Below are 15,000 nucleotides of genomic sequence, written 5' to 3' on the forward strand. Positions count from 1 at the left end.
AAATGCAGCTTCCTGCCTTTTTAATAGGATCAAATTTCCTTGTGTTTTCAATTAGCATCTGCCTTGTATTTATAAGACAAACAAGAATATTGTTGCTGAATGCAGCTTGTGTGTGCTTTGTGCTCCTTTGCCCTGTTCAAATGATGAAAGGAAATAAAGTTTGTATTTTATCCAACTACCTGTGCTAAAAAGTGATGGGAACTGTGTTTATAATTTCTTCTACTTTTTCAGTGACACAAAGTTCAAGCTGCTTATCTAATTGGTGAAAATGCAATGTCTGTTTATCACACTCACTTTGACTATATATGTTGTAGCAAGAGATTGTTTCTCGCATACGGCCATACCAGCCTGGGTACGCCCGATCTCGTCTGATTTCGGAAGCGAAGCAGGGTCGGGCCTGGTTAGTACTTGGCTGGGAGACCGCCTGGGAATACCAGGTGCTGTAAGCATTTTGTCCACGAGGGTGTGCCCCTGCACTATTTCATCAGCAACACTGCCTTGTAGTAAGCATTTAATGATGAATTGACTAAATGCAGCTTCCTGCCTTTTTAATAGGATCAAATTTCCTTGTGTTTTCAATTAGCATCTGCCTTGTATTTATAAGACAAACAAGAATATTGTTGCTGAATGCAGCTTGTGTGTGCTTTGTGCTCCTTTGCCCTGTTCAAATGATGAAAGGAAATAAAGTTTGTATTTTATCCAACTACCTGTGCTAAAAAGTGATGGGAACAGTGTTTGTAATTTCTTCTACTTTTTCAGTGACACAAAGTTCAAGCTGCTTATCTAATTGGTGAAAATGCAATGTCTGTTTATCACACTCACTTTGACTATATATGTTGTAGCAAGAGATTGTTTCTCGCATACGGCCATACCAGCCTGGGTACGCCCGATCTCGTCTGATTTCGGAAGCGAAGCAGGGTCGGGCCTGGTTAGTACTTGGATGGGAATACCAGGTGCTGTAAGCATTTTGTCCACGAGGGTGTGCCCCTGCACTATTTCATCAGCAACACTGCCTTGTAGTAAGCATTTAATGATGAATTGACTAAATGCAGCTTCCTGCCTTTTTAATAGGATCAAATTTCCTTGTGTTTTCAATTAGCATCTGCCTTGTATTTATAAGACAAACAAGAATATTGTTGCTGAATGCAGCTTGTGTGTGCTTTGTGCTCCTTTGCCCTGTTCAAATGATGAAAGGAAATAAAGTTTGTATTTTATCCAACTACCTGTGCTAAAAAGTGATGGGAACAGTGTTTGTAATTTCTTCTACTTTTTCAGTGACACAAAGTTCAAGCTGCTTATCTAATTGGTGAAAATGCAATGTCTGTTTATCACACTCACTTTGACTATATATGTTGTAGCAAGAGATTGTTTCTCGCATACGGCCATACCAGCCTGGGTACGCCCGATCTCGTCTGATTTCGGAAGCGAAGCAGGGTCGGGCCTGGTTAGTACTTGGATGGGAATACCAGGTGCTGTAAGCATTTTGTCCACGAGGGTGTGCCCCTGCACTATTTCATCAGCAACACTGCCTTGTAGTAAGCATTTAATGATGAATTGACTAAATGCAGCTTCCTGCCTTTTTAATAGGATCAAATTTCCTTGTGTTTTCAATTAGCATCTGCCTTGTATTTATAAGACAAACAAGAATATTGTTGCTGAATGCAGCTTGTGTGTGCTTTGTGCTCCTTTGCCCTGTTCAAATGATGAAAGGAAATAAAGTTTGTATTTTATCCAACTACCTGTGCTAAAAAGTGATGGGAACAGTGTTTGTAATTTCTTCTACTTTTTCAGTGACACAAAGTTCAAGCTGCTTATCTAATTGGTGAAAATGCAATGTCTGTTTATCACACTCACTTTGACTATATATGTTGTAGCAAGAGATTGTTTCTCGCTTACGGCCATACCAGCCTGGGTACGCCCGATCTCGTCTGATCTCGGAAGCGAAGCAGGGTCGGGCCTGGTTAGTACTTGGATGGGAGACCGCCTGGGAATACCAGGTGCTGTAAGCATTTTGTCCACGAGGGTGTGCCCCTGCACTATTTCATCAGCAACACTGCCTTGTAGTAAGCATTTAATGATGAATTGACTAAATGCAGCTTCCTGCCTTTTTAATAGGATCAAATTTCCTTGTGTTTTCAATTAGCATCTGCCTTGTATTTATAAGACAAACAAGAATATTGTTGCTGAATGCAGCTTGTGTGTGCTTTGTGCTCCTTTGCCCTGTTCAAATGATGAAAGGAAATAAAGTTTGTATTTTATCCAACTACCTGTGCTAAAAAGTGATGGGAACAGTGTTTGTAATTTCTTCTACTTTTTCAGTGACACAAAGTTCAAGCTGCTTATCTAATTGGTGAAAATGCAATGTCTGTTTATCACACTCACTTTGACTATATATGTTGTAGCAAGAGATTGTTTCTCGCTTACGGCCATACCAGCCTGGGTACGCCCGATCTCGTCTGATCTCGGAAGCTAAGCAGGGTCGGGCCTGGTTAGTACTTGGATGGGAGACCGCCTGGGAATACCAGGTGCTGTAAGCATTTTGTCCACGAGGGTGTGCCCCTGCACTATTTCATCAGCAACACTGCCTTGTAGTAAGCGTTTAATGGTGAATTGACTAAATGCAGCTTCCTGCCTTTTTAATAGGATCAAATTTCCTTGTGTTTTCAATTAGCATCTGCCTTGTATTTATAAGACAAACAAGAATATTGTTGCTGAATGCAGCTTGTGTGTGCTTTGTGCTCCTTTGCCCTGTTCAAATGATGAAAGGAAATAAAGTTTGTATTTTATCCAACTACCTGTGCTAAAAAGTGATGGGAACAGTGTTTGTAATTTCTTCTACTTTTTCAGTGACACAAAGTTCAAGCTGCTTATCTAATTGGTGAAAATGCAATGTCTGTTTATCACACTCACTTTGACTATATATGTTGTAGCAAGAGATTGCTTCTCGCTTACGGCCATACCAGCCTGGGTACGCCCGATCTCGTCTGATCTCGGAAGCGAAGCAGGGTCGGGCCTGGTTAGTACTTGGATGGGAGACCGCCTGGGAATACCAGGTGCTGTAAGCATTTTGTCCACGAGGGTGTGCCCCTGCACTATTTCATCAGCAACACTGCCTTGTAGTAAGCATTTAATGATGAATTGACTAAATGCAGCTTCCTGCCTTTTTAATAGGATCAAATTTCCTTGTGTTTTCAATTAGCATCTGCCTTGTATTTATAAGACAAACAAGAATATTGTTGCTGAATGCAGCTTGTGTGTGCTTTGTGCTCCTTTGCCCTGTTCAAATGATGAAAGGAAATAAAGTTTGTATTTTATCCAACTACCTGTGCTAAAAAGTGATGGGAACAGTGTTTGTAATTTCTTCTACTTTTTCAGTGACACAAAGTTCAAGCTGCTTATCTAATTGGTGAAAATGCAATGTCTGTTTATCACACTCACTTTGACTATATATGTTGTAGCAAGAGATTGTTTCTCGCTTACGGCCATACCAGCCTGGGTACGCCCGATCTCGTCTGATCTCGGAAGCGAAGCAGGGTCGGGCCTGGTTAGTACTTGGATGGGACACCGCCTGGGAATACCAGGTGCTGTAAGCATTTTGTCCACGAGGGTGTGCCCCTGCACTATTTCATCAGCAACACTGCCTTGTAGTAAGCATTTAATGATGAATTGACTAAATGCAGCTTCCTGCCTTTTTAATAGGATCAAATTTCCTTGTGTTTTCAATTAGCATCTGCCTTGTATTTATAAGACAAACAAGAATATTGTTGCTGAATGCAGCTTGTGTGTGCTTTGTGCTCCTTTGCCCTGTTCAAATGATGAAAGGAAATAAAGTTTGTATTTTATCCAACTACCTGTGCTAAAAAGTGATGGGAACAGTGTTTGTAATTTCTTCTACTTTTTCAGTGACACAAAGTTCAAGCTGCTTATCTAATTGGTGAAAATGCAATGTCTGTTTATCACACTCACTTTGACTATATATGTTGTAGCAAGAGATTGTTTCTCGCTTACGGCCATACCAGCCTGGGTACGCCCGATCTCGTCTGATCTCGGAAGCGAAGCAGGGTCGGGCCTGGTTAGTACTTGGATGGGAGACCGCCTGGGAATACCAGGTGCTGTAAGCATTTTGTCCACGAGGGTGTGCCCCTGCACTATTTCATCAGCAACACTGCCTTGTAGTAAGCATTTAATGATGAATTGACTAAATGCAGCTTCCTGCCTTTTTAATAGGATCAAATTTCCTTGTGTTTTCAATTAGCATCTGCCTTGTATTTATAAGACAAACAAGAATATTGTTGCTGAATGCAGCTTGTGTGTGCTTTGTGCTCCTTTGCCCTGTTCAAATGATGAAAGGAAATAAAGTTTGTATTTTATCCAACTACCTGTGCTAAAAAGTGATGGGAACAGTGTTTATAATTTCTTCTACTTTTTCAGTGACACAAAGTTCAAGCTGCTTATCTAATTGGTGAAAATGCAATGTCTGTTTATCAGACTCATTTTGACTATATATGTTGTAGCAAGAGATTGTTTCTCGCTTACGGCCATACCAGCCTGGGTACGCCCGATCTCGTCTGATCTCGGAAGCTAAGCAGGGTCGGGCCTGGTTAGTACTTGGATGGGAGACCGCCTGGGAATACCAGGTGCTGTAAGCATTTTGTCCACGAGGGTGTGCCCCTGCACTATTTCATCAGCAACACTGCCTTGTAGTAAGCATTTAATGATGAATTGACTAAATGCAGCTTCCTGCCTTTTTAATAGGATCAAATTTCCTTGTGTTTTCAATTAGCATCTGCCTTGTATTTATAAGACAAACAAGAATATTGTTGCTGAATGCAGCTTGTGTGTGCTTTGTGCTCCTTTGCCCTGTTCAAATGATGAAAGGAAATAAAGTTTGTATTTTATCCAACTACCTGTGCTAAAAAGTGATGGGAACAGTGTTTGTAATTTCTTCTACTTTTTCAGTGACACAAAGTTCAAGCTGCTTATCTAATTGGTGAAAATGCAATGTCTGTTTATCACACTCACTTTGACTATATATGTTGTAGCAAGAGATTGTTTCTTGCTTACGGCCATACCAGCCTGGGTACGCCCGATCTCGTCTGATCTCGGAAGCGAAGCAGGGTCGGGCCTGGTTAGTACTTGGATGGGAGACCGCCTGGGAATACCAGGTGCTGTAAGCATTTTGTCCACGAGGGTGTGCCCCTGCACTATTTCATCAGCAACACTGCCTTGTAGTAAGCATTTAATGATGAATTGACTAAATGCAGCTTCCTGCCTTTTTAATAGGATCAAATTTCCTTGTGTTTTCAATTAGCATCTGCCTTGTATTTATAAGACAAACAAGAATATTGTTGCTGAATGCAGCTTGTGTGTGCTTTGTGCTCCTTTGCCCTGTTCAAATGATGAAAGGAAATAAAGTTTGTATTTTATCCAACTACCTGTGCTAAAAAGTGATGGGAACAGTGTTTATAATTTCTTCTACTTTTTCAGTGACACAAAGTTCAAGCTGCTTATCTAATTGGTGAAAATGCAATGTCTGTTTATCAGACTCATTTTGACTATATATGTTGTAGCAAGAGATTGTTTCTCGCTTACGGCCATACCAGCCTGGGTACGCCCGATCTCGTCTGATCTCGGAAGCTAAGCAGGGTCGGGCCTGGTTAGTACTTGGATGGGAGACCGCCTGGGAATACCAGGTGCTGTAAGCATTTTGTCCACGAGGGTGTGCCCCTGCACTATTTCATCAGCAACACTGCCTTGTAGTAAGCATTTAATGGTGAATTGACTAAATGCAGCTTCCTGCCTTTTTAATAGGATCAAATTTCCTTGTGTTTTCAATTAGCATCTGCCTTGTATTTATAAGACAAACAAGAATATTGTTGCTGAATGCAGCTTGTGTGTGCTTTGTGCTCCTTTGCCCTGTTCAAATGATGAAAGGAAATAAAGTTTGTATTTTATCCAACTACCTGTGCTAAAAAGTGATGGGAACAGTGTTTGTAATTTCTTCTACTTTTTCAGTGACACAAAGTTCAAGCTGCTTATCTAATTGGTGAAAATGCAATGTCTGTTTATCACACTCACTTTGACTATATATGTTGTAGCAAGAGATTGTTTCTCGCTTACGGCCATACCAGCCTGGGTACGCCCGATCTCGGAAGTGAAGCAGGGTCGGGCCTGGTTAGTACTTGGATGGGAGACCGCCTGGGAATACCAGGTGCTGTAAGCATTTTGTCCACGAGGGTGTGCCCCTGCACTATTTCATCAGCAACACTGCCTTGTAGTAAGCATTTAATGATGAATTGACTAAATGCAGCTTCCTGCCTTTTTAATAGGATCAAATTTCCTTGTGTTTTCAATTAGCATCTGCCTTGTATTTATAAGACAAACAAGAATATTGTTGCTGAATGCAGCTTGTGTGTGCTTTGTGCTCCTTTGCCCTGTTCAAATGATGAAAGGAAATAAAGTTTGTATTTTATCCAACTACCTGTGCTAAAAAGTGATGGGAACAGTGTTTGTAATTTCTTCTACTTTTTCAGTGACACAAAGTTCAAGCTGCTTATCTAATTGGTGAAAATGCAATGTCTGTTTATCACACTCACTTTGACTATATATGTTGTAGCAAGAGATTGTTTCTTGCTTACGGCCATACCAGCCTGGGTACGCCCGATCTCGTCTGATCTCGGAAGCGAAGCAGGGTCGGGCCTGGTTAGTACTTGGATGGGAGACCGCCTGGGAATACCAGGTGCTGTAAGCATTTTGTCCACGAGGGTGTGCCCCTGCACTATTTCATCAGCAACACTGCCTTGTAGTAAGCATTTAATGGTGAATTGACTAAATGCAGCTTCCTGCCTTTTTAATAGGATCAAATTTCCTTGTGTTTTCAATTAGCATCTGCCTTGTATTTATAAGACAAACAAGAATATTGTTGCTGAATGCAGCTTGTGTGTGCTTTGTGCTCCTTTGCCCTGTTCAAATGATGAAAGGAAATAAAGTTTGTATTTTATCCAACTACCTGTGCTAAGAAGTGATGGGAACAGTGTTTGTAATTTCTTCTACTTTTTCAGTGACACAAAGTTCAAGCTGCTTATCTAATTGGTGAAAATGCAATGTCTGTTTATCACACTCACTTTGACTATATATGTTGTAGCAAGAGATTGTTTCTCGCTTACGGCCATACCAGCCTGGGTACGCCCGATCTCGTCTGATCTCGGAAGCGAATCAGGGTCGGGCCTGGTTAGTACTTGGATGGGAGACCGCCTGGGAATACCAGGTGCTGTAAGCATTTTGTCCACGAGGGTGTGCCCCTGCACTATTTCATCAGCAACACTGCCTTGTAGTAAGCATTTAATGATGAATTGACTAAATGCAGCTTCCTGCCTTTTTAATAGGATCAAATTTCCTTGTGTTTTCAATTAGCATCTGCCTTGTATTTATAAGACAAACAAGAATATTGTTGCTGAATGCAGCTTGTGTGTGCTTTGTGCTCCTTTGCCCTGTTCAAATGATGAAAGGAAATAAAGTTTGTATTTTATCCAACTACCTGTGCTAAAAAGTGATGGGAACAGTGTTTGTAATTTCTTCTACTTTTTCAGTGACACAAAGTTCAAGCTGCTTATCTAATTGGTGAAAATGCAATGTCTGTTTATCACACTCACTTTGACTATATATGTTGTAGCAAGAGATTGTTTCTCGCTTACGGCCATACCAGCCTGGGTACGCCCGATCTCGTCTGATCTCGGAAGCGAAGCAGGGTCGGGCCTGGTTAGTACTTGGATGGGAGACCGCCTGGGAATACCAGGTGCTGTAAGCATTTTGTCCACGAGGGTGTGCCCCTGCACTATTTCATCAGCAACACTGCCTTGTAGTAAGCATTTAATGATGAATTGACTAAATGCAGCTTCCTGCCTTTTTAATAGGATCAAATTTCCTTGTGTTTTCAATTAGCATCTGCCTTGTATTTATAAGACAAACAAGAATATTGTTGCTGAATGCAGCTTGTGTGTGCTTTGTGCTCCTTTGCCCTGTTCAAATGATGAAAGGAAATAAAGTTTGTATTTTATCCAACTACCTGTGCTAAAAAGTGATGGGAACAGTGTTTGTAATTTCTTCTACTTTTTCAGTGACACAAAGTTCAAGCTGCTTATCTAATTGGTGAAAATGCAATGTCTGTTTATCACACTCACTTTGACTATATATGTTGTAGCAAGAGATTGTTTCTCGCTTACGGCCATACCAGCCTGGGTACGCCCGATCTCGTCTGATCTCGCAAGCGAAGCAGGGTCGGGCCTGGTTAGTACTTGGATGGGAGACCGCCTGGGAATACCAGGTGCTGTAAGCATTTTGTCCACGAGGGTGTGCCCCTGCACTATTTCATCAGCAACACTGCCTTGTATTAAGCATTTAATGATGAATTGACTAAATGTCTGTTTATCAGACTCACTTTGACTATATATGTTGTAGCAAGAGATTGATTCTCGCTTACGGCCATACCAGCCTGGGTACGCCCGATCTCGTCTGATCTCGGAAGCTAAGCAGGGTCGGGCCTGGTTAGTACTTGGATGGGAGACCGCCTGGGAATACCAGGTGCTGTAAGCATTTTGTCCACGAGGGTGTGCCCCTGCACTATTTCATCAGCAACACTGCCTTGTAGTAAGCATTTAATGATGAATTGACTAAATGCAGCTTCCTGCCTTTTTAATAGGATCAAATTTCCTTGTGTTTTCAATTAGCATCTGCCTTGTATTTATAAGACAAACAAGAATATTGTTGCTGAATGCAGCTTGTGTGTGCTTTGTGCTCCTTTGCCCTGTTCAAATGATGAAAGGAAATAAAGTTTGTATTTTATCCAACTACCTGTGCTAAAAAGTGATGGGAACAGTGTTTGTAATTTCTTCTACTTTTTCAGTGACACAAAGTTCAAGCTGCTTATCTAATTGGTGAAAATGCAATGTCTGTTTATCACACTCACTTTGACTATATATGTTGTAGCAAGAGATTGTTTCTCGCTTACGGCCATACCAGCCTGGGTACGCCCGATCTCGTCTGATCTCGGAAGCGAAGCAGGGTCGGGCCTGGTTAGTACTTGGATGGGAGACCGCCTGGGAATACCAGGTGCTGTAAGCATTTTGTCCACGAGGGTGTGCCCCTGCACTATTTCATCAGCAACACTGCCTTGTAGTAAGCATTTAATGATGAATTGACTAAATGCAGCTTCCTGCCTTTTTAATAGGATCAAATTTCCTTGTGTTTTCAATTAGCATCTGCCTTGTATTTATAAGACAAACAAGAATATTGTTGCTGAATGCAGCTTGTGTGTGCTTTGTGCTCCTTTGCCCTGTTCAAATGATGAAAGGAAATAAAGTTTGTATTTTATCCAACTACCTGTGCTAAAAAGTGATGGGAACAGTGTTTGTAATTTCTTCTACTTTTTCAGTGACACAAAGTTCAAGCTGCTTATCTAATTGGTGAAAATGCAATGTCTGTTTATCACACTCACTTTGACTATATATGTTGTAGCAAGAGATTGTTTCTCGCTTACGGCCATACCAGCCTGGGTACGCCCGATCTCGTCTGATCTCGGAAGCGAAGCAGGGTCGGGCCTGGTTAGTACTTGGATGGGACACCGCCTGGGAATACCAGGTGCTGTAAGCATTTTGTCCACGAGGGTGTGCCCCTGCACTATTTCATCAGCAACACTGCCTTGTAGTAAGCATTTAATGATGAATTGACTAAATGCAGCTTCCTGCCTTTTTAATAGGATCAAATTTCCTTGTGTTTTCAATTAGCATCTGCCTTGTATTTATAAGACAAACAAGAATATTGTTGCTGAATGCAGCTTGTGTGTGCTTTGTGCTCCTTTGCCCTGTTCAAATGATGAAAGGAAATAAAGTTTGTATTTTATCCAACTACCTGTGCTAAAAAGTGATGGGAACAGTGTTTGTAATTTCTTCTACTTTTTCAGTGACACAAAGTTCAAGCTGCTTATCTAATTGGTGAAAATGCAATGTCTGTTTATCACACTCACTTTGACTATATATGTTGTAGCAAGAGATTATTTCTCGCTTACGGCCATACCAGCCTGGGTACGCCCGATCTCGTCTGATCTCGGAAGCGAAGCAGGGTCGGGCCTGGTTAGTACTTGGATGGGAGACCGCCTGGGAATACCAGGTGCTGTAAGCATTTTGTCCACGAGGGTGTGCCCCTGCACTATTTCATCAGCAACACTGCCTTGTAGTAAGCATTTAATGATGAATTGACTAAATGCAGCTTCCTGCCTTTTTAATAGGATCAAATTTCCTTGTGTTTTCAATTAGCATCTGCCTTGTATTTATAAGACAAACAAGAATATTGTTGCTGAATGCAGCTTGTGTGTGCTTTGTGCTCCTTTGCCCTGTTCAAATGATGAAAGGAAATAAAGTTTGTATTTTATCCAACTACCTGTGCTAAAAAGTGATGGGAACAGTGTTTATAATTTCTTCTACTTTTTCAGTGACACAAAGTTCAAGCTGCTTATCTAATTGGTGAAAATGCAATGTCTGTTTATCAGACTCATTTTGACTATATATGTTGTAGCAAGAGATTGTTTCTCGCTTACGGCCATACCAGCCTGGGTACGCCCGATCTCGTCTGATCTCGGAAGCTAAGCAGGGTCGGGCCTGGTTAGTACTTGGATGGGAGACCGCCTGGGAATACCAGGTGCTGTAAGCATTTTGTCCACGAGGGTGTGCCCCTGCACTATTTCATCAGCAACACTGCCTTGTAGTAAGCATTTAATGATGAATTGACTAAATGCAGCTTCCTGCCTTTTTAATAGGATCAAATTTCCTTGTGTTTTCAATTAGCATCTGCCTTGTATTTATAAGACAAACAAGAATATTGTTGCTGAATGCAGCTTGTGTGTGCTTTGTGCTCCTTTGCCCTGTTCAAATGATGAAAGGAAATAAAGTTTGTATTTTATCCAACTACCTGTGCTAAAAAGTGATGGGAACAGTGTTTGTAATTTCTTCTACTTTTTCAGTGACACAAAGTTCAAGCTGCTTATCTAATTGGTGAAAATGCAATGTCTGTTTATCACACTCACTTTGACTATATATGTTGTAGCAAGAGATTGTTTCTCGCTTACGGCCATACCAGCCTGGGTACGCCCGATCTCGTCTGATCTCGGAAGCGAAGCAGGGTCGGGCCTGGTTAGTACTTGGATGGGAGACCGCCTGGGAATACCAGGTGCTGTAAGCATTTTGTCCACGAGGGTGTGCCCCTGCACTATTTCATCAGCAACACTGCCTTGTAGTAAGCATTTAATGATGAATTGACTAAATGCAGCTTCCTGCCTTTTTAATAGGATCAAATTTCCTTGTGTTTTCAATTAGCATCTGCCTTGTATTTATAAGACAAACAAGAATATTGTTGCTGAATGCAGCTTGTGTGTGCTTTGTGCTCCTTTGCCCTGTTCAAATGATGAAAGGAAATAAAGTTTGTATTTTATCCAACTACCTGTGCTAAAAAGTGATGGGAACAGTGTTTGTAATTTCTTCTACTTTTTCAGTGACACAAAGTTCAAGCTGCTTATCTAATTGGTGAAAATGTAATGTCTGTTTATCACACTCACTTTGACTATATATGTTGTAGCAAGAGATTGTTTCTCACTTACGGCCATACCAGCCTGGGTACGCCCGATCTCGTCTGATCTCGGAAGCGAAGCAGGGTCGGGCCTGGTTAGTACTTGGATGGGAGACCGCCTGGGAATACCAGGTGCTGTAAGCATTTTGTCCACGAGGGTGTGCCCCTGCACTATTTCATCAGCAACACTGCCTTGTAGTAAGCATTTAATGATGAATTGACTAAATGCAGCTTCCTGCCTTTTTAATAGGATCAAATTTCCTTGTGTTTTCAATTAGCATCTGCCTTGTATTTATAAGACAAACAAGAATATTGTTGCTGAATGCAGCTTGTGTGTGCTTTGTGCTCCTTTGCCCTGTTCAAATGATGAAAGGAAATAAAGTTTGTATTTTATCCAACTACCTGTGCTAAAAAGTGATGGGAACAGTGTTTATAATTTCTTCTACTTTTTCAGTGACACAAAGTTCAAGCTGCTTATCTAATTGGTGAAAATGCAATGTCTGTTTATCAGACTCATTTTGACTATATATGTTGTAGCAAGAGATTGTTTCTCGCTTACGGCCATACCAGCCTGGGTACGCCCGATCTCGTCTGATCTCGGAAGCTAAGCAGGGTCGGGCCTGGTTAGTACTTGGATGGGAGACCGCCTGGGAATACCAGGTGCTGTAAGCATTTTGTCCACGAGGGTGTGCCCCTGCACTATTTCATCAGCAACACTGCCTTGTAGTAAGCATTTAATGATGAATTGACTAAATGCAGCTTCCTGCCTTTTTAATAGGATCAAATTTCCTTGTGTTTTCAATTAGCATCTGCCTTGTATTTATAAGACAAACAAGAATATTGTTGCTGAATGCAGCTTGTGTGTGCTTTGTGCTCCTTTGCCCTGTTCAAATGATGAAAGGAAATAAAGTTTGTATTTTATCCAACTACCTGTGCTAAAAAGTGATGGGAACAGTGTTTGTAATTTCTTCTACTTTTTCAGTGACACAAAGTTCAAGCTGCTTATCTAATTGGTGAAAATGCAATGTCTGTTTATCACACTCACTTTGACTATATATGTTGTAGCAAGAGATTGTTTCTCGCTTACGGCCATACCAGCCTGGGTACGCCCGATCTCGTCTGATCTCGGAAGCGAAGCAGGGTCGGGCCTGGTTAGTACTTGGATGGGAGACCGCCTGGGAATACCAGGTGCTGTAAGCATTTTGTCCACGAGGGTGTGCCCCTGCACTATTTCATCAGCAACACTGCCTTGTAGTAAGCATTTAATGATGAATTGACTAAATGCAGCTTCCTGCCTTTTTAATAGGATCAAATTTCCTTGTGTTTTCAATTAGCATCTGCCTTGTATTTATAAGACAAACAAGAATATTGTTGCTGAATGCAGCTTGTGTGTGCTTTGTGCTCCTTTGCCCTGTTCAAATGATGAAAGGAAATAAAGTTTGTATTTTATCCAACTACCTGTGCTAAAAAGTGATGGGAACAGTGTTTGTAATTTCTTCTACTTTTTCAGTGACACAAAGTTCAAGCTGCTTATCTAATTGGTGAAAATGCAATGTCTGTTTATCACACTCACTTTGACTATATATGTTGTAGCAAGAGATTGTTTCTCGCTTACGGCCATACCAGCCTGGGTACGCCCGATCTCGTCTGATCTCGGAAGCGAAGCAGGGTCGGGCCTGGTTAGTACTTGGATGGGAGACCGCCTGGGAATACCAGGTGCTGTAAGCATTTTGTCCACGAGGGTGTGCCCCTGCACTATTTCATCAGCAACACTGCCTTGTAGTAAGCATTTAATGATGAATTGACTAAATGCAGCTTCCTGCCTTTTTAATAGGATCAAATTTCCTTGTGTTTTCAATTAGCATCTGCCTTGTATTTATAAGACAAACAAGAATATTGTTGCTGAATGCAGCTTGTGTGTGCTTTGTGCTCCTTTGCCCTGTTCAAATGATGAAAGGAAATAAAGTTTGTATTTTATCCAACTACCTGTGCTAAAAAGTGATGGGAACAGTGTTTGTAATTTCTTCTACTTTTTCAGTGACACAAAGTTCAAGCTGCTTATCTAATTGGTGAAAATGCAATGTCTGTTTATCACACTCACTTTGACTATATATGTTGTAGCAAGAGATTGTTTCTCGCTTACGGCCATACCAGCCTGGGTACGCCCGATCTCGTCTGATCTCGGAAGCGAAGCAGGGTCGGGCCTGGTTAGTACTTGGATGGGAGACCGCCTGGGAATACCAGGTGCTGTAAGCATTCTGTCCACGAGGGTGTGCCCCTGCACTATTTCATCAGCAACACTGCCTTGTAGTAAGCATTTAATGATGAATTGACTAAATGCAGCTTCCTGCCTTTTTAATAGGATCAAATTTCCTTGTGTTTTCAATTAGCATCTGCCTTGTATTTATAAGACAAACAAGAATATTGTTGCTGAATGCAGCTTGTGTGTGCTTTGTGCTCCTTTGCCCTGTTCAAATGATGAAAGGAAATAAAGTTTGTATTTTATCCAACTACCTGTGCTAAAAAGTGATGGGAACAGTGTTTATAATTTCTTCTACTTTTTCAGTGACACAAAGTTCAAGCTGCTTATCTAATTGGTGAAAATGCAATGTCTGTTTATCAGACTCATTTTGACTATATATGTTGTAGCAAGAGATTGTTTCTCGCTTACGGCCATACCAGCCTGGGTACGCCCGATCTCGTCTGATCTCGGAAGCTAAGCAGGGTCGGGCCTGGTTAGTACTTGGATGGGAGACCGCCTGGGAATACCAGGTGCTGTAAGCATTTTGTCCACGAGGGTGTGCCCCTGCACTATTTCATCAGCAACACTGCCTTGTAGTAAGCATTTAATGATGAATTGACTAAATGCAGCTTCCTGCCTTTTTAATAGGATCAAATTTCCTTGTGTTTTCAATTAGCATCTGCCTTGTATTTATAAGACAAACAAGAATATTGTTGCTGAATGCAGCTTGTGTGTGCTTTGTGCTCCTTTGCCCTGTTCAAATGATGAAAGGAAATAAAGTTTGTATTTTATCCAACTACCTGTGCTAAAAAGTGATGGGAACAGTGTTTGTAATTTCTTCTACTTTTTCAGTGACACAAAGTTCAAGCTGCTTATCTAATTGGTGAAAATGCAATGTCTGTTTATCACACTCACTTTGACTATATATGTTGTAGCAAGAGATTGTTTCTCGCTTACGGCCATACCAGCCTGGGTACGCCCGATCTCGTCTGATCTCGGAAGCGAAGCAGGGTCGGGCCTGGTTAGTACTTGGATGGGAGACCGCCTGGGAATACCAGGTGCTGTAAGCATTTTGTCCACGAGGGTGTGCCCCTGCACTATTTCATCAGCAACACTGCCTTGTAGTAAGCATTTAATGATGA

General features: G+C 41.4%; 26 non-coding genes and 3 pseudogenes across 26 annotated transcripts; all 29 read left to right on the top strand.

Annotated features, from left to right (window-relative positions):
- The first annotated feature begins 330 nt into the window (after positions 1-330).
- On the top strand, positions 331-449 carry LOC145852111 (5S ribosomal RNA). The gene has a single exon (XR_014373965.1). It is a non-coding gene; the product is annotated as a 5S ribosomal RNA (ribosomal RNA).
- Positions 450-858: 409 nt separating this feature from the next.
- On the top strand, positions 859-965 carry LOC145853608 (uncharacterized; annotated as a pseudogene).
- A 409-nt stretch (positions 966-1,374) lies between these two features.
- LOC145853609 (uncharacterized) lies at positions 1,375-1,481 on the top strand (annotated as a pseudogene).
- Positions 1,482-1,890: 409 nt separating this feature from the next.
- On the top strand, positions 1,891-2,009 carry LOC145882338 (5S ribosomal RNA). Its single transcript, XR_014393905.1, has one exon. It is a non-coding gene; the product is annotated as a 5S ribosomal RNA (ribosomal RNA).
- A 409-nt stretch (positions 2,010-2,418) lies between these two features.
- On the top strand, positions 2,419-2,537 carry LOC145853908 (5S ribosomal RNA). The gene has a single exon (XR_014374793.1). It is a non-coding gene; the product is annotated as a 5S ribosomal RNA (ribosomal RNA).
- A 409-nt stretch (positions 2,538-2,946) lies between these two features.
- LOC145882339 (5S ribosomal RNA) lies at positions 2,947-3,065 on the top strand. The gene has a single exon (XR_014393906.1). It is a non-coding gene; the product is annotated as a 5S ribosomal RNA (ribosomal RNA).
- A 409-nt stretch (positions 3,066-3,474) lies between these two features.
- On the top strand, positions 3,475-3,593 carry LOC145885603 (5S ribosomal RNA). The gene has a single exon (XR_014397186.1). It is a non-coding gene; the product is annotated as a 5S ribosomal RNA (ribosomal RNA).
- A 409-nt stretch (positions 3,594-4,002) lies between these two features.
- Positions 4,003-4,121, top strand: LOC145882340 (5S ribosomal RNA). Its single transcript, XR_014393907.1, has one exon. It is a non-coding gene; the product is annotated as a 5S ribosomal RNA (ribosomal RNA).
- A 409-nt stretch (positions 4,122-4,530) lies between these two features.
- LOC145853909 (5S ribosomal RNA) lies at positions 4,531-4,649 on the top strand. The gene has a single exon (XR_014374794.1). It is a non-coding gene; the product is annotated as a 5S ribosomal RNA (ribosomal RNA).
- Positions 4,650-5,058: 409 nt separating this feature from the next.
- LOC145882341 (5S ribosomal RNA) lies at positions 5,059-5,177 on the top strand. Its single transcript, XR_014393908.1, has one exon. It is a non-coding gene; the product is annotated as a 5S ribosomal RNA (ribosomal RNA).
- Positions 5,178-5,586: 409 nt separating this feature from the next.
- Positions 5,587-5,705, top strand: LOC145853910 (5S ribosomal RNA). The gene has a single exon (XR_014374795.1). It is a non-coding gene; the product is annotated as a 5S ribosomal RNA (ribosomal RNA).
- A 409-nt stretch (positions 5,706-6,114) lies between these two features.
- LOC145853154 (uncharacterized) lies at positions 6,115-6,223 on the top strand (annotated as a pseudogene).
- Positions 6,224-6,632: 409 nt separating this feature from the next.
- Positions 6,633-6,751, top strand: LOC145882342 (5S ribosomal RNA). The gene has a single exon (XR_014393909.1). It is a non-coding gene; the product is annotated as a 5S ribosomal RNA (ribosomal RNA).
- A 409-nt stretch (positions 6,752-7,160) lies between these two features.
- Positions 7,161-7,279, top strand: LOC145885894 (5S ribosomal RNA). Its single transcript, XR_014397478.1, has one exon. It is a non-coding gene; the product is annotated as a 5S ribosomal RNA (ribosomal RNA).
- A 409-nt stretch (positions 7,280-7,688) lies between these two features.
- LOC145882343 (5S ribosomal RNA) lies at positions 7,689-7,807 on the top strand. Its single transcript, XR_014393910.1, has one exon. It is a non-coding gene; the product is annotated as a 5S ribosomal RNA (ribosomal RNA).
- Positions 7,808-8,216: 409 nt separating this feature from the next.
- LOC145887639 (5S ribosomal RNA) lies at positions 8,217-8,335 on the top strand. The gene has a single exon (XR_014399230.1). It is a non-coding gene; the product is annotated as a 5S ribosomal RNA (ribosomal RNA).
- Positions 8,336-8,473: 138 nt separating this feature from the next.
- Positions 8,474-8,592, top strand: LOC145853911 (5S ribosomal RNA). The gene has a single exon (XR_014374796.1). It is a non-coding gene; the product is annotated as a 5S ribosomal RNA (ribosomal RNA).
- Positions 8,593-9,001: 409 nt separating this feature from the next.
- LOC145882344 (5S ribosomal RNA) lies at positions 9,002-9,120 on the top strand. The gene has a single exon (XR_014393911.1). It is a non-coding gene; the product is annotated as a 5S ribosomal RNA (ribosomal RNA).
- Positions 9,121-9,529: 409 nt separating this feature from the next.
- On the top strand, positions 9,530-9,648 carry LOC145885604 (5S ribosomal RNA). The gene has a single exon (XR_014397187.1). It is a non-coding gene; the product is annotated as a 5S ribosomal RNA (ribosomal RNA).
- A 409-nt stretch (positions 9,649-10,057) lies between these two features.
- LOC145882345 (5S ribosomal RNA) lies at positions 10,058-10,176 on the top strand. Its single transcript, XR_014393912.1, has one exon. It is a non-coding gene; the product is annotated as a 5S ribosomal RNA (ribosomal RNA).
- Positions 10,177-10,585: 409 nt separating this feature from the next.
- On the top strand, positions 10,586-10,704 carry LOC145853912 (5S ribosomal RNA). The gene has a single exon (XR_014374797.1). It is a non-coding gene; the product is annotated as a 5S ribosomal RNA (ribosomal RNA).
- A 409-nt stretch (positions 10,705-11,113) lies between these two features.
- On the top strand, positions 11,114-11,232 carry LOC145882346 (5S ribosomal RNA). Its single transcript, XR_014393913.1, has one exon. It is a non-coding gene; the product is annotated as a 5S ribosomal RNA (ribosomal RNA).
- Positions 11,233-11,641: 409 nt separating this feature from the next.
- Positions 11,642-11,760, top strand: LOC145885694 (5S ribosomal RNA). Its single transcript, XR_014397277.1, has one exon. It is a non-coding gene; the product is annotated as a 5S ribosomal RNA (ribosomal RNA).
- Positions 11,761-12,169: 409 nt separating this feature from the next.
- LOC145853913 (5S ribosomal RNA) lies at positions 12,170-12,288 on the top strand. Its single transcript, XR_014374798.1, has one exon. It is a non-coding gene; the product is annotated as a 5S ribosomal RNA (ribosomal RNA).
- A 409-nt stretch (positions 12,289-12,697) lies between these two features.
- LOC145882348 (5S ribosomal RNA) lies at positions 12,698-12,816 on the top strand. The gene has a single exon (XR_014393915.1). It is a non-coding gene; the product is annotated as a 5S ribosomal RNA (ribosomal RNA).
- A 409-nt stretch (positions 12,817-13,225) lies between these two features.
- On the top strand, positions 13,226-13,344 carry LOC145882349 (5S ribosomal RNA). The gene has a single exon (XR_014393916.1). It is a non-coding gene; the product is annotated as a 5S ribosomal RNA (ribosomal RNA).
- A 409-nt stretch (positions 13,345-13,753) lies between these two features.
- Positions 13,754-13,872, top strand: LOC145882350 (5S ribosomal RNA). Its single transcript, XR_014393917.1, has one exon. It is a non-coding gene; the product is annotated as a 5S ribosomal RNA (ribosomal RNA).
- A 409-nt stretch (positions 13,873-14,281) lies between these two features.
- LOC145853915 (5S ribosomal RNA) lies at positions 14,282-14,400 on the top strand. Its single transcript, XR_014374800.1, has one exon. It is a non-coding gene; the product is annotated as a 5S ribosomal RNA (ribosomal RNA).
- Positions 14,401-14,809: 409 nt separating this feature from the next.
- On the top strand, positions 14,810-14,928 carry LOC145882351 (5S ribosomal RNA). The gene has a single exon (XR_014393918.1). It is a non-coding gene; the product is annotated as a 5S ribosomal RNA (ribosomal RNA).
- Positions 14,929-15,000: the final 72 nt, after the last annotated feature.

This window comes from Salmo salar, chromosome 08 (genome assembly GCF_965601325.2).
Source record: "Salmo salar chromosome 08, fSalSal1, whole genome shotgun sequence".
Lineage (NCBI taxonomy): Eukaryota > Metazoa > Chordata > Actinopteri > Salmoniformes > Salmonidae > Salmo > Salmo salar.